At 42.1% G+C, this 16,774-nt stretch overlaps 1 protein-coding gene and 1 long non-coding RNA gene across 2 annotated transcripts in view; one reads left to right on the top strand and one right to left on the bottom strand.

Annotated features, from left to right (window-relative positions):
* The window catches only part of Tmtc2 (transmembrane O-mannosyltransferase targeting cadherins 2), a 415,948-nt gene that overhangs the window by 21,179 nt on the left and 377,995 nt on the right, over window positions 1–16,774 (top strand). The window lies entirely within an intron of this gene.
* Window positions 100–9,840, bottom strand: LOC121823668 (uncharacterized). Its single transcript, XR_013045506.1, has 3 exons — window positions 9,781–9,840; window positions 7,706–7,872; window positions 100–4,140 (listed from the first exon to the last, which is right to left on the bottom strand). It is a non-coding gene; the product is annotated as an uncharacterized LOC121823668 (long non-coding RNA).

Here is a 16,774-nt window from a genome sequence, read left to right as displayed (position 1 = left end):
CACAAATTTTCTGTAGGTGCTTTGGAGCTTAGCATATCTGTACTGCAACGATACTTTGAATTGATACGGAATCTTTACTAGTGTACTTTTGTTTTGGCAAGCATGCTAGTTCTGAAGACTGGGAAGTCCAAGAATAGGGCCCATGTTTTTTTTTTTTTTTTTCAATATGTACTCATGTATCAGAAGGTGCACAGCAGCACTTAGACATGTTCATTTTGTACGTTTTGATAACGTCTTTGCGCATGGCACAGGCTCTTGACAAACCCTCCTGTACTTCCGGCAGATCTAAAACGCCCAGTTCTCTTGCCTCTGCCTTGATGGGTGCTAAGATCCCAGCTGTGCACCAGAGTGCCCTGCCATTCTTGAACCATGCTCCTCCCCTCCCCCTTTAAGTGCTGGGGCTTGAACTCACATCCTTGCAAATGCTGGGCACGTGCTCTACCACTGAACTGCCCTATGAGGTAGTTCTTATAAGGGCACTGATCACACTGACTCTTGTCTCCTGAACCCATCTCTTCCAGCCATCATTTGGGACGTTAGGATGTAGCACTCATTGGAGGGGGGAAATGTAAGCATTCATTCTGTGGCAGTGATTTAAGTCCAGTTCAGGATACTGGGTGCCTCTTAATTCTCTGAACAGAGGCCCTTAAGCTGCAAGAACTTCCCTTCTGTATCTTAATCTAGTTACTATAGTCATTGTGGTAACAACGGGAGCTTTATCCCTGGTTCCCTCAGAAATGTCCTGACTTAGGTCATCATCCAGGAAACATGGTTGTTGGCAGAGAGTGGTGGATGTATTCTGTCTAATCATAGGTAATGTGCCTTTACCTATCTGTAGTCTGGCATAAGAATGGAGAATTGAGCAGGGCGGTGGTGGCACACGCCTTTAATCCCAGCACTTGGGAGGCACAGCCAGGTGGATCTCTGTGAGTTCGAGGCCAGCTTGGACTACCAAGTGAGTCCCAGGAAAGGTGCAAAGCTACACAGAGAAACCCTGTCTCGAAAAACCAAAAAAAAAAAAAAAAAGAATGGAGAATTGAGGCAGGTTGTCCGATCTGACACCATATTGAAAAGGTTTGTCACAGGAAATACTCTCTTTGAAAGAAAAAAAAAAAGGCTAAATGTTCTTGGGAGAAGATGACAGGGGCTCATAAAAGCTATGACGTCTACTTCTGTTCTATTCTCATTATCCTTGGCATTATTAGCAACATTTTTTGGAGTCAGCTGGGACACAAATGTCATCGTAAAGTCATGGAGCTGAACTTAGCTGTGAGGTGGTTGCCCATATAAAGTGGAGTATGTGTATCGGTGTATAGGTGTGTATTTTGCGTTTTGAGCTAAATTGGGATGAATGCCTCATGAGCCAAAACTACCTTGCAGACATTCCCTTCAAAATAGCCTTTTGCATTTTTTTTTTTCATTTATGTTTTGGCTGCATTTACTTTCTGTAATGGCAGAGTGTGGGAGTTGCAACAGAAAGTTTGGGGGTTACGAACCATAACATATTTACTTTCTGCCCCTTGATGGGAAAAGTTTGCTAGCCCCTGCTTTTATTGGAAATACCCAGTCTGAAAACTTGGCTGGCAGATGTTCTAAGGAGAGCACATCTGGTCCCTTTAACCATCCCTGACTAGCTGAGAAAACAGGTCCGGGATAATTCTTAGGAGTTGAAGTTCAAGGTCAGACTTGTAATATTTTACCAACTCTTCGTCCCTTCACTATCCGGAAACTCTTAGAGAATTTATTGCACATGCTGCCCACGAGACCAGGATAGCAGGGAGTGAGTGACTGCAAGACCCCCATGCATGCTACTGTGGACATTGCAGGCTTTGTCCCTGTGAACGTTTTGATCTAGTGTGTCCGTGAATGTGGTTTTCATGCAATTGTAATTTTATGTTGGTATAAATATTGTGTATTGTATACAATATTTGTATATTGGTTTTCTTGGCTTTGTCTGTGGTCCTGACCCTTATTCTGGGTCAGGAAGTGCTCCCTGCTGCCTCCTTTCTGTAGACAGCACAGACTCTAGGATGCTTATATGGCTGTATGCATACCTGCTCCTCTTTCCCCAGCATGCCTGGGTTTCCCAGCCATCTGCTGCTTTGTTAAATGGTTCTGGGCTGCTTTTCAGTGTGCTCTCCAAGTGTCCTGCTTGACCTGCCCGTGGGCATCTCCTGGCCTTGCTTTTGCTCTGCTTTAAGCAGTTCTTTGGTATTCGTCTGGTATCCGTTGTCTCGCGAGGTCGGTCTACTGGCCCGAGTTTTCTGTGATTGAGGTTTTGACACCGACAAAGTGACTCTACATCATTGCTTACTTGTTGACAGCCTCCTCTTGATGCCTTTTGTTCTTTGGGTTACCTGAGAGGCACCCTTGAGAAAACTGGATAATGTACTGTGCTGACGGTCCCGTCCCCTCCTGAAAGGTTTCCTTCCATACCCTGATATTAAGTCTCTCTCCTGACGCAGTAAGCCAAATCAAGCCAAATTAAAACTAAAAGACCAGGTTTATTGGCAGAACACTCCTGGGTGATTTTCCAGGCCCCCAGAGATGAGAAGAGACCTGGAAAAACCACGTGGTCCCTCTCTAGGAGGCTGTTTAAATACCCTGTAGGCGTGGTCTTGAGCAGCTTGAGGGAGGAGCCACTGCTTGGCCTTTCTGAGAGGGGCTGGGGTTTGGAATGGGGGAGAGTGAGGCCCAAGGGGAGCTTCCAACTAAGCATCGCCTGCCCCCAAATGGCAGGGGAAACAGCCATGTCATGTGGTTTTGTTCTGATCAGGGCTGAATATCTTTCATACTATCACAGTCCCAGATAGTATCTCTCATTTGTCACCTGGTTACAGTTTGCATATGATTGTCGTCCAGTCGAGAGAAGTCAGTGTCAGGCAAGACTTAGATCTGGTTCTTGTGTTTTTCCAGGAATGTTGTTAACTTACGTAGCTAGAAATAGACGTTTTGAGAAACAGCAGCAGCTGGCCTTGTAAAATCCATAGCTCAAATGTAGGTTTGTGGATAATCCTTGGATTAACCCTTACTCACTGAAAAATGCTGCCAGAGATAGGATTTTTCAATGCTGAGTTTTAAAAATAAGTGATTTTTAAATATACAGAGTGAAAATATAAAACATGTTGAGTAGGTGCAATGCATTTAGCTAACTACAACCTGAACTGCTTAACAATAAAAGTTAAAAAAAACCCTGTTAGCTCAATTTTTAATAAGAGCTCATTAAAAATCTTAATTTATAAGACATAGCAAACAATTTGTATAATCGCATACAGTTAAGTGGCGAGCTTTTGATTTAGAGGTAGTGAATTCAGTGTAAAATATTAAGCTAGAGGAGGCATGTTACAAACCAACATATATCATGATGCTTATTTAAAGGGTACCATAATAGTCTCAGTTTGTGATAGTTCAACCCCAACATTAAATTTTACGAGCAGATACATAATATTTACATGCGTTTATAAGCAATTCAGTACTTGCCGCAGTCAAAGGGGAAAAGTCAGTGCAGGAATCCCACAGAGGCCGTAAACTTGGTTCTGGTGTTTCGAGGTCTGCTGTATTTCTCTAGTTACTCACTGGGTTTGCCAGGGGTGAATTGCTGATGTTGCTAGAAGCCAATGATCTGAATGTCTCCAGGAAGCACTTATATTCTGGAAGGCTCGGAGGTACTTTGATATCAGCAAACTACTCTATAGGAGCAATAGGAAAGTATGCACTGTTGAAATCGTATCCATAAAACCAGTGTTCACGTTGAAGTCATGCTGCTGGTTTATAGGCTTTGCTTGGGACTCTTGGTTTTATGTGATAAGTTGAGGTAGAGTTCTCCTCTCGGGGGGATTCCTGTCTGAACTCAAAAATTCTGTGGGCTTTCCAGGCACCCGTGGCCTGTTTGAGCTCTTGTGAGAGAAGCATGCCTTCCAACACAGGTTCAGGATACCTGGCAGTCCCTCTTTTAGGTAGGTGCTCCTCTTTGGATCTTGCATCGCACTGCATCTCTTCAGAGCTTAGTTCAGGATGAGTTCGGTGCACAGGTGTAGGCTGGAGTTGCCTCCGCTCTGAGGGTGTTGGCTCCTCTTCCAGGTAGCCCAATGCTTCCATCTGTAGTCATTTCCAGTTTATAGTTTACACCTGTGTCAGGATCTGAACGATTTATAGAGACTGTGAGCATGATACATCAAAAATACATTGAAAAGAAAAAAAAAAGTTGTGTGTTGTAATTGTCTAGAGAATAAGAAAATGAGAAAAAAAAGAAAAAAAAAAGAGGCCGAATGAAAATAAGGACAAAATTGATGGCATTTGCCTCTTGGCCTCCTAGCCACAGATATTTGAGGTTTATAAGTTTTCTAAGAATAAGGAGGCTCAGACTTTGAGGATCATGGGAAGAGCAAATTTAGACTGACAGAGAAGTTCTAGACATAGGTAAAGCTTTATGGAAACACAAATTGTAATATTAAAGAGTTCTGTATTTATGTACAAACTAGATTATTGCATCTTAATGTTGTATAGGAAATAACATTTTAAGTTCTTGTCATAGTTTAATATCATTAGTTCCCTTAACCCAATAAAGTAATCATTTATTCCTCTTTATGATTGAGAAAACAAAATTCTGTGAGGTTATACAATCAGTCTAACGTCATTAGACTGATTAAATTATGAATTTATTAATGATGAATCAGATGTGAACCCAGTCCTATCTGCCTGCAGAGCTAAGGCTTTTGACATCACCCCATTACAGCATGGGATGGAGGAGCTTTTAGGGTATCTGAGTTGCAATGCTCTTTTCTTCCACTTAGTAACTTTGTGAGCATGTGCGTTTACTCCAGCAAGTATTCACTTTGTATTGCCCAGCTTGTTTTCGCAGGGTATGCAGAAATGAATCCGAGTGAATTCCTGCTTTCAAAGCAGCTTTTTGTGTGTGTCACAGATCCCTTTGGCCATCTGGTGAAAGCTGAGCCTCTGCTCTAGGGAAAAAAAATGTCTTAAAATGCATAAAACAAAACACGTAGAAATAAATATATTGGAATACATTTACCAAATGATTAGAAGTCAGATACACTCTCTAGTACTCCATCTTCATTAAGCTATGTAATAGCAGAATAAAGTGGCAGGTCCGTTAGCAGCCATCACATTGAAGTATTCATAGGCATAAATAATTTTTTTTTTTTGGTAGCACTGTCACACCCGTCTTGTGGTAGAGGCACATCTGTGGTGTTTGACTGGTGGCAGAATCCTTGCCATGCTTTGTTACCTTCATTGACAGGTGAAGACGATGATGAGGTGTTGAGGGAGACAAATAAAAAGAAGGCAACCCTTTTGCTTCCTATCCAAGTGCAGGAATTCCGTGAATTCTACTGCAAACCAGGATGCCGACCAAGAATGCATTTATTAAAAAAGCAACACAAAACACTAGGCTCCCCAGAATATACGAATATGTTTCTTAGGCTTTCACTGCTGTAACTTTGGTAAGTTTGGTGGAGGTCAGTAAACATCTGAGAAAGTACAAAGAGGCCAGCACCTACTATTAACGTTATTAGAACCCCAAAGCCTAGAGTCACCTGGTTCAAGATTACCCAGGCAGAATGTTGGGGTGTTGTTTGTTTTGTGTTGGGTTTTGGTAAATATTTATATTAACTCAAGGGCCTTAGCCTTTAGGTATGTTTCATAGATCAGAAAACATCACCGCTTGACTTGATTTTGGTGAATAGTGAAAATATGGTGGAAAAAAAAGTTTGTCTAAGAAACTGTTTGAAAGTCTAGTCTTGGCTTGAGTGGAGTTTAGAGGGGTTTGGGAACAAAATGTTGAAAACTGCTGATTTGAATGATCTGTAATTTTGATTTTCACCTGGATTCTTTCAATGAAATAGCCTTGATGTGTAGAGCACATTGGAGTTAACATAGTTCTCCATATGTTCTAACGCGATACATGAAGAAAGTGGAAGTAGTTGGAGAACATGAAAAGCCACACATGACCGATTGTTTGCTAATATGGAAATATGGAAAATGTCCTAAAAGGGAACTGCTGCCTCATCTCCAGTGGATGATGGCGTGAAAATTTTACGCACCTTAGATCGTGAATCACTGAGAGGTATTGCTTTGGGACCAGAAGAATAGAATGAAATATTATTGAGGACTAGGGATGTAGCTCAGTGGTAGAACACCTAAGTGCCCTAGGTTTAATCCTTAGCATTACAAAAGCAAACCAAAGAAATAAAGACTCTGTGACTGTCCCCCATGAAGGAAAAGGAAGGGTTCAGAATTTTATCAGAACCTAATCCTAGAAGAAAGGCTCCTCACAAACACTTGAATCCTGTTCTTCCTCTATCACCTGTCACCCTTTGTCACCCTTTGTCCTCAGCCAGACCTCTGTCGCCTCCTCTTCCTTTTCCTGTTCTATGTTTTTTTTTTTTTTTTTGCGTAGCTCTTTCTTCCTCATCTAATTTCCTCTCTATACCCTTCTTCCCTTCCTGACCATCTTCTGACAGCTGATGTCAAACTTGGGCTCGGCAGGCGCCACCTCACTGCTTATGGTGCTATGAGAGATGTTTCTGTATGTTATCTCAGTCAGCATAAACTTCAGTGAAGAGATGCTCACCTTAGGTAGCCCAGGACATTTGATGGACAGAGTAACATGTGTGCTAAGGAAGGGGGAAGGCAGTCTTAGGGGTGCTATGAATTGCCTCGCTTGGAAAGAAGATTTAGGAAACTGCACGTTATTCTGGGTGACCAGAGAGAAGGGTATGTTTTAGGGAATAGATGGTGTAGAAATGCACAGAAGTAGGCAGACATCTGTTTGTGGTGGGCGCTTGGTGAGCCAAGGAGCTGAACTGAAAGCTGTAGGGGAACTTTTAAAGGAGGGATAGATGCATGGCATATGTGTGCAGTGCCGGAGCAGGCCAGAAAAAGGTATCAGAACCCCTGGAACTGGATTTAGAGATGGTTGTGAGCTGCCATATGGGTGCTAGGAAATGAACCCTGGTCCTTTGAAAGAACAGCCAGTGCTCTTAACTGCTGAGCCATCTCTCCAATCCCTCAAGACTTAAATTGTAGGAATCCTCGGACAGAAATAGAATAGATGGTGGAAGACTAATTTGGAGGTACAGTGGACAGGTAGAACTGTTCCGTGCTCAATCCAGAGTTGTAACTACAGCTGAGGCATGATGAGAAGGAAGTGGACCCAAGGGAATAAAGACGTTTACTCTACCAAATCTGATGACTGGACATGGGAAATGGTTGGAAAGTACTTAAGGATCTACCACAGTTTCAGATGACCTTCCAACTATCTGTGTTATCTTCTTTGGGCAAACACACAGAGGAGCCTGTGTAGAGGGGGCAGATGTAGAGTTACTTTTGGGCGTGTTGTCCTTGAAACTCCGTTGACCCCCCCCCCCCTCAATTATAGTAGAATTTCAAACAAGTGTGCAGGCAGATGTATGTCTCGTACCTGGTCTTTTCACTGCATTTAAGCAGAGTGTGTCTGTGGCTCTGCAGTGGTACAGTGCTGTGGTGCTTCTAACCTGCAGTGGCCTTCCTGCAATGCCTGGAGACAGTTCTGTACTGAGAGGAGAGAGAGCAGATAGAGAGAGGGTAGTGCTCTCTAGTCCTAGGGACGGGAGCAAAACTTCACAGTTATAGCATCCCAAAGGGCAGGAGCTGGTGGGTTGATTGAGTCCCATTGGAATGTTCCTAGCAATGAGGAGTTTCTCACCTCCGCCCTCTGGGGCTGCCCGCTGCAACTCTTCCGGCTGATTCCTCATCCTGGTGTGAATCTGCTTTCCAGACAGAGGTATGATATGGTTGCCGATATTACTTGTGGGAGTAACAGGTGAAGGATAATTTGTATATTGTGTTCTGCAAGAGGCTTATCTTCGGCATCTAAATTGAACAAATGAAAAGAGGCTCTTGAAAACACTGGAAACCTTCAGAGAATGCAGAGCAGGAAATGAAGGGCACGGAATACTTGAGAAATCTTCCAAGTACCCCTATTAATTATCTGGAAGGCATTCACCGAGGAGATTGTTTAGCACTGACATGTCAGGCATTGTACTGGGTTTGAAATCATAAATTGCCACCCCAGTTTCAAACTTACCCTACACTGTATATTATTGAGGAAAAAAAAAACCCTAAACGTAACCCCCCCAAAAGACGTTATATCAAATAAATTAGTAGTGAAACTTCCTAAAAATTCAAACACTTTATTACCTGATTCATACTCTATATTTCCTTTTCTTCCACTCTGTGTGTGTGCCTACACACATGTGCTGTGTACATGTGTGTGCACATTTGTTAGCATGTGCTACACCATACAAACGAGTCTGGAGACCAGAGGTTCAGTTCAGGTGTCTTGCTCTACCTCTCAACACCTTAGTTGTTGGCACAGAGTCTCACACAACCTGGAGCTCTTGCTCTTCGCAGGTTGGCTGGAGTAAGTCCAAGGCATCTGCTCTCTGTTCCCCTTGGTACTGGATTCTAGGCATGTACTGCCATGTCTGCCCTTTACAATGGATGCTAGGGATCCAAACTCAAGTACTTATGTGTGCATTGCAAACACGTTATACCCCGAGTCATCTCCCCAGATCCTCCAACTTTCTTAATTAAAAAAAAAAAAAGTTTTGTAGGATATGGTAACAGTGGGCTCATAGTCTTACAAGGGGCTACTTAGCAGGAGCAAAAGTAGTTGTCCCTTCATAACTGGCTTTATAGATGAGGCAACTTCAGGAACACTGGAATTAGTCCACATTTCCCGAAGGTGTGTGCAGCTATTGTGGGGTTTGATTTCCTGTTTCATTTAATACAATTACAAAACACCCAAACAGTGGCCTTGATGTTCTTCTATCCTACAGGATATTATGTACATCACAAACTAAACCAGATAGAAACTGATGTTGCTTAGATGTGGGCGAGCTTGAGCTCTGTGAACCCCAAAGCATGCTGGTAAGAGCAAAGAGCATGCTTACTTATTTAGGCCAGGGTTTTAATTCCTAGATTTTTACCCAGGGAGCTACAGAAGCTTCAAGTAGTTTACTGGTCGCCACGTACCTATGAAATGATTTGATCTGGCCCTGGATCCTTGGGGGTGGGCCTTTTATAATATTGAGAAGATTAAGAGTAGGTTTGCTGTTGGGGTTCATCTGAATTCACAAAACGTGGATTTTCTATTTGTGTGATGGACCTTAGGACCAGTGTAGTTTGGGTTGTGAGGACTGGCCAAAGAGCAGCAAGTAATAGGATATGCTGAATAATTCTAAGGATGCCTGCCATTCTTGAGCCACCCACCCACCTGTTCTTAGCCTGTTTTACTTCCGGAGGGTTAAATTTTCACAGGACAAAGGGAGCTTCAGCTAGCTTATGGTATTTACTGAAGTTTGGAGAAAGTTTCTTCTGATCTACATAGTAATTGTATGTCCAAATAAGCAGAATAGGCCTATAGTCTTAGGAAGTAGAGCTACAAATGTCACATCTGTGCCCCCTGTGGTTTCTGGAGTTCAGTCCTGTTGACTATAATTAAGGAGAAGGGCTTTCTCCTTTCGGCAAGTATGTGCATGACCCTGATTGTGACTATTCTGGAATTAATCCATGTCTATAGGTCTTTGCTTGTTATATTTTAATAAGCCAGAGTCATAAAATGCCGAAATATAAATAAGAGAAGACTGAAACATCTTGGCTGTACAGATCATAAACTCTTGGAAAATAATCTATCACCACACAGTACAGATGCCACAGCTTTGGGCAAATGTTTCTTCCTCTTTATACCTAAATCACCCCAATTCTACACCTAATTACTTTCAAAGTGATTTCCTTTGGTCCTGTGCTTGAGTGAGAAGAGACGACTCCATATCGCTTAGCATGATGTCATAATTCAGAGGAAAACACAACGTTGGCCCCACCCCCTGCCTTTAACTGTCATTCATTGCCAGTGGTGCATGATGGAGATACTGCTGCACACTTCTGCTAACAGCCCAGGGATCTTTGGCTTCATCACAGGAAGGAATTTCAGTCTGTGTGAAGCCGAGTTGGCGTTTATTAAAATACATTTTTGACATATAGTCTAAGCACAGGGACCAGTGAAGAGCTACTCAAGAAAAGATTAAGACATACCTATGTTCGGGCCTGAGCCTCTCAAGGGAATGTCATAATTGTCTTTACAGTAGCCATATGTATTGTTTTTGTTTGCTTCTGAAGGCACATCTTAAATGGTTACTAAGCAACCTTTTATTTTTCTGTAAATGAGATCATAGGGTGGTTCCTGATGTGCTTCGAATGGGATTGATGCTGTTAAAGTCAAACCCTAGGTCACAAGAGTTGTAAGATTTTTTTTTTTAATTTGGTATAAATAGAGGTTTAGTCTTGTTTCTGATATTCCCCGATACTATAAAGGAATGACTTCAGGCTGTATTTGAAGGTAATATGTGAATGAAGATTAGGGCATGACCACTCCTAGGGATGGTTGAGGAGATAGTTTTATTGACGATGTGAAGGAGAGAACAGCCAAAGGCATCTGGAAGGGGCCAGACTGAACCAGTCCATGAGAGGAGAGAGGAGGGGCCAGAACCAAAGAAGAGAGAGGGAAGAGGAGAGAAGACCATCTGGGAACCAAGAGGGTTCCTAATCAAAATGGCTGAGTTATACAGGAATCGGAGACAGGGAGAAGGGAAGGCCAGCGCCTGGGTGGGAGAGGTTTAGTGTAGGGGTAGGGTGAGAAATGCTGGGAGGAGGCGCAGGTAGAGCAAGGCTTGTCAGGTTTGAGACTTGACAATATGTGCTTAGGCCGTGAACACACTTCACTGCACTTTTAACAGTCTTCTGTATAGAGAAAGGATACTGTCCTCTGTCAGGACCTTTCATAGCAAATGTTAATTGTGACGGAATTCTTTTGTGGTTTAGATTTATTTTATTAGTTTCAATTATATGTATGCGTGTGGGTCCGTATATGCGCCATGTGCACGTGAGTGCAGGCGCCTATCCTGTGCCCATGGAGGCCAGAGATAAATGTTCCCCCAGGAGCTGGAGTTACAGGTGGGTGTGAGCGGCTTAAAATGCATGCTGGGAATCAAACTCAGGTTCTCTGGAAGAACCTCAAGCATCTTAAACACTGGGCCCCTTACCGTAGCTTCTGTGATGGAATTTTTGATTCTCAGCAGGTTATTGGCTTCATTTAGACTTCTCTCCCTTCTGTTATTCCTTTAGCTTTCCTTTCTATCTCCCCTCACTTCTTTATTCTTATTCCTGTAGCACTGCCGGGTCTGTGTATAGATGCGTCTTTTGTGGACTGTTCGTTTTAAGTAGAAATATTTAATGGGGGGGGGTGTCTTTCATCATTGCCCTCTTTCACATTGGAAAATGTTTTCAAGGTTTAATTACAGAGCAAGTGTCCACAATTCTATGATCAAATAATCTTCCTTTGTGTACACTTTCTACATTTTATCTATTGTTAGTGATAGACATTGAGGTTGAGTTGCGTTGCTTAGGCTGTTGTGGACCCCGCTTGAGGGTAATAACAAAATATTGCTGAACTATTTCTTTTTGACTTTTGGAGGGTATGTGCCTAACAGTGGCATTTCTGACCATTTGGTGACTCTGTTTAGCCAGTTGGGACATGGTTTCTAAAACAGTCCTGTTGTTACTGGAGTCCTAGGCCAGAGGACAGACTCTGGGGCATCCCATCCAACTGATTTCAGGGAAACTCATCTCCAAAACCAAAGAGAAAATGCAATGAATAAAAGCATGAGGTTAAATTTTGGTTTATGTGTCACGCCTCACACCCAGTGGCCAGACAGAGGGGGATGGGGCACTAAGATTTATTTGGGTGCAGAAAATGAATAACAAGATGATTGAACAAAATGTCTCACCTCTGCTGTGTTTTGGCTGTTAAGTGTATCCGGAAAGAAAGCAAGAATAGAACTAATTGCTCATCAGGAGACGAGGAACAGATATAAGTGGTTTGGATACACATTTAAATTAGATTACATCTACTGAGAAGATTTCTAAATGGAGTTAATTTGAAAGGACATACAAGTCATTGGGTTTAATCTGTGTGCGTTCTCCTCAATAGCTCTAATCCCCCCTCCCCCAGCTTCTTGTAAATAAAAGTCACTCTTCAGGAGAACATTTTACCTCCTTGTTCCCGGGGTGGTCTCTGATGGCAGCTGTTAGGTGAGTTGACAAGCTTAGCTTAGGAACCCCATTCCCAAGTAAGAGACGAGAAACATACTTAGGTACGTTTTTTCTCCCTTGAGATAGTTTCTTGCCCAGGCTGTCTTCGATCTCTGTGGCAAAGGATGACCTTGAACGTCTGTTGCTCCTGTTTTCATGTCTCAAGTGCTTGGTTTATGTGCCCTTTGGGATCAAACCCAGGCTTTCATGCACGTTGGGAAGCCCTCTACCGAGCGAGGCACATCCCCCGTCTGAACTTTTTTTTATAGACCAGAAAACAGGGACATTTGTACTGAGGAACATGGAAATTCAAAAATATGCACATTTTCCCTCTTGCTTTCAGGAAAGTTTAAATTCTGCTTTGAAACATTTCTGTTGGTTCTTCTGAATTCATCAAATTGTATTTTGATCAATTTTGGTATTAAAATTTATGAAGTCTTTTTATTGTAGCTTCCTGCTGAATATATTCCAGGGATAAGTTTGGACTACCTATCAATATTTGGGAGACAGGAGATGTTAGGGAAGGAATCGGGTTTGTTGAGGGGCAGAGCTTTATAAGGTGGGGTTGAGCTGGGGGTGGTGGCACATACCTTTAATCCCAGCACTTGGGAGGCAGAGGCAGGTGAATCTCTGAGTTCGAGGCCAGCCTGGTCTACAGAGTGAGTTCCAAGACAGCCAGTGATACACAGAGAAACACTGCCTGGACCCCCCTCCCCCCGAAAAAAAGAAGGTAGGGTTGAACCTTAAAGCTCTCTGGTGGCACAAAGGGCTTTGCGAGAGAGGGAAAAGAAGCAGAGTGTCTGAGTTTCTTGCTGTGTGGTGTCTGTCACCCAAGTCTGAGTCTCAGTCTGTTATCCAACTGGAACATAGAATGAATTTTGACCTCCAGAAGCCAGTTCCTCCTTAAAAATTCATTTTTTTTTTTTTTTTTTTTATTGAGACAGGCTGTTACTTATCCCACAGTAGCCAAGAACCCCTAGATAGCGAAGAAAGACCTTGAACTTTTCTCTTGCCTCTTCCTCCTAGGTAGTGGGATTGCTGGGTGCACCCCAGATGACTTCTTATACTTTCTTAAATTGCTTATTTGTGAGTGAATGTCACAGTCATGTCCAGAGTCAACAATAAAGGAGGGATTATACAGACATTGTATCGGATGTGAAAGATTGTTGGGTTGTCTGTTTATTCATTTATTTGGGGACGGGATTTCTCTGTACAGATCAGGCTAGTGGTAAAATTTGCAGTCTTTCTGCCCCAGCCTCTGGAGGACGGGGATTTTGAAAGAACAATTATTCTGCCATTGTAGGAGTGTGGCTTCTCTTTAGAATTTAGAATGTCGGCTGAAGGAAGGTTGGGGACTTTGGACTTGCAAGGATCAGGGAGAGAGGGAAAAGCAAAAGGAGAAGGAAGGAAGGGTCAACAGCAAAGCAGTGGCCTGTGACAGAGAGGGGTGGGGCCTCCTGTCATAAAATGGGCCCATTATTCAGCAAAAGATTCTTTGTATCAAAGTTCCTGTGATGCAATCTCCAAATACCACGGAGTAAGGGGACAAGTGGGTGATTTAACAAACTCCTTCCAAAACAGTCCCAGTGGGTTCTGGGAAAAGAAGATGGAGATAACAATTAAAGTGGGCACACTGTTTAAGCATTTATGGAAAAGCCCATGCTTCTTCTAGGACTGGATTTCTAAGACTTGTGCGTGTCTGTTTACGTGAGATGACATGTTTCTTCCCAAGTTCTTTTCTCTCCACGCTTGGCCTTGGCCTCATTACAGCAACACAGAATGAATAAGTCAGGCTGCATCCTCCCGGGAATGAGGAAATGGAAGTGCTGAGATGGCAGCGACCCACCTAGATCTGCCTTTTGGCTCTTGAGAGATGGGGACAAGAATGTGTGTTCCTGATGTTCTTAGTGCTTTTTCTCACCTACCCTGTGGCTGTTAGACTTCTGCTGGGTTGCTTCTGGAATAACTGGGAGGCTTTTTCCCCTTTGTGTATTTTTCAAATTGTTCAGCGGCTCCCCTGCTCCTGCCATTATGAAGACTCTCCTGATGAATTATGCAACAGCATTTGACTTAAAACAGAAAAATCAAAGGACTTGGACTTAAGTAGTATTCTCGCACGGAAGCATACCACTTCTTACACGCTTTTCTTTTCCCCTGGAATTGTTTGCAAGGGATGATTTAAATACCAGTGTGAAAGCTCATATCATTCTGTTGCTTCAAGAATACATGATTTACTAAGCTGTGGAATAGAGATAGTTTTAAAGAAAAAATTAGCTTCAAAGGGATTAAAAAATGCCAGTCCCTACCACATTTCTATGAGGTGTCACTTAAATCCATCCTACAAAACTTGGTGGATTTTGACCAGGAGCCTGCTGTATATGTGATTGTCATTGAATGTGTTTCACCTTAACTCATAGTAAGGCCGCAGACTTTTTACATTTTTCATTACAAATGCTTACTCATGTGTTGGGGAATATTATTTTAAGGTATGTTACTTTTGTTTACGTTGCATTTGTTTAACTCTGTGAGGCTGTGTTACTGTGCCTGTCTAAAACACCTGATGTTCTAATAAAGAGCTGAAGGGCTAATAGTAGGGCAGGAGAAAGGATAGGCAGGGCTGGCAGGCAGAGAGAATAAATAGAAGGAGGAATCCGGGAGAAGAGAAATCTAGGAGCAAGAGAAGAAGGAGGACTCCAGGGGCCAGCCACCCAGCTACATAGCAAGACATGGAGTAAGAGTAAGATTTACAGAATTAAGAGAATGGGAAAAGCCCAGAGGTAAAAGATAGATGGGATAATTTAAGTAAAGCTGGCTAGCAACAAGCCAAGCTACGGCCCAGCATTTATAATTAAAAATAAGTCTCTGTGTGTGATTTATTTGGGAGCTGGGTAGCGGGCCTCTCAAAAGAGCAAAGATAAGCAAACAAACAACACCACTCATCGTTTCTTCCTAGTATCTACCATAGAGGTTTACACATGGTAGGCAGTCAGTAAACAGGCTGAATGAGTAAATGAATGGATGGATGAAAGTTCAGTTGTTCCTCTTCTGATTGAAAAAGCAACAATAACCACTGGAATCAAAGAGAAAAAAAATTAAGCAAAGGTTATTGTACCTTGATTTGTATAATTTGGTGCTGGAGAGGTTTGATGCTGAAAATAATTGACATTTTTTTTTTTTTTTACCTCCTCTACCACCAAGGCTGTTCTACCACCAGCTTGAAGAATAGCAGTCCATAATTTACTTCAGTTCAGGCCTCCATTGTATTTTAAGGGGCGCTCCTGGCCTTGGCTATGGAAAGACTTTGGATGGTTAAAATGTAATATGGCTGTTCCTGCATTACCACACCAAAGCATAGGCTAGCGCTCATTGTTAAACTTCTGAAAACTTACCTTCTCTGGGTTGCACTGGAGGACAGCTGGTGTGATGGTTGAGTGGGGGGTTCTGGTTTAAGGACCCCATTAGTAGTGCCAGCTACGTGCTTTTACTTACAACTGGGTGGCCCTGGAACAATGACTTCATATCTCTGAGTTTTAATTTTTCTCATCATTAAAATGAGATTGCGAAGAGCCTCTGATTTAATGTAAGAATTAATAAAGATACATGCAAAAATGATGTAAAAAAAAAAAGTGTAGAAAGTCTTGTCTAGCTCCAGTTGGAGCAGAGGGCCCCGAGACCAAGCAAACAAGCTGGGATTTCAGAAATGATTATTTGCTAGCTGTGAATTCTTAGATTTGGGTGTTCCAGCATGCATCAAGGACCCATCAGTTGGGCTAGAGAGATGGCTATGTGGTTAAGAAGTGTTGCTGCTTTTGTGAAATCTGGGTTATATTCCTGGCACCTACATGGTAGCTGTATCAATTTATACTTTTCTTGAAATACTAATGAGTGACTTCATGACCTTTTGACAATCTCTTTGCATTCAGTAATCTCCTCTCTGCTCCTGGTGTGGTGGAGATGAGTTCTGCAAACTCGAGAACATCAAGAAGTCATGGGATAGGCAGGTGATTGTAAGCTGATTGACTTGAGTTTTTGAAAGCGTTCTCTGCTAGTCATTCAAGACTTAAGAGTGTTCTTTTTTAATAATAAAAGAGCAAGACATTATAAACTTGTTTAGAAAAAGAGGATTATCTTTTGATAATGTTAATAAAGTTAAAAAATAGTTTAACCATCAATAAAGAATAGTTTTGGATATTTTTCAGGTGTCCAGATTTGGACAAAGCATTAGTAGATTGTGTGTGTGTGTGTGTGTGTGTGTGTGTGTGTATCTGCCTATCATCTGTCTGCCTATCTATCTATCTATCTATCTATCTATCTATCTATCTATCTATCTATCTATCTATCTATCATCTATCATCTATCTGGCTATCAAGAGATATATAGCTAAGAACATATATGTTTCTTTTCTGAAGACTGGCTAATATACATGACTAAAGCAGACATTCTATTGGCTAGTCACTTTCCAGACTCGTGTTTTCTGTATGGTTTTTAATACCTGAACTAGTTTCTAGTAAAAGTGTACTTGTTTGCCTTGAGCATGAGTTTTCTAGAGAACAATTCGCTTTGGAAAATTGAAGTTAGAATTTGTGGATTACAGTTTGGAGATGAATGGTTCCAAAGACTTTTA

Source organism: Peromyscus maniculatus, chromosome 18 (assembly GCF_049852395.1).
Source record: "Peromyscus maniculatus bairdii isolate BWxNUB_F1_BW_parent chromosome 18, HU_Pman_BW_mat_3.1, whole genome shotgun sequence".
NCBI classification, from domain to species: domain Eukaryota; kingdom Metazoa; phylum Chordata; class Mammalia; order Rodentia; family Cricetidae; genus Peromyscus; species Peromyscus maniculatus.
Note: the sequence above shows the minus strand (reverse complement) of the source record. Positions and strands in the feature narration are given on the sequence as shown.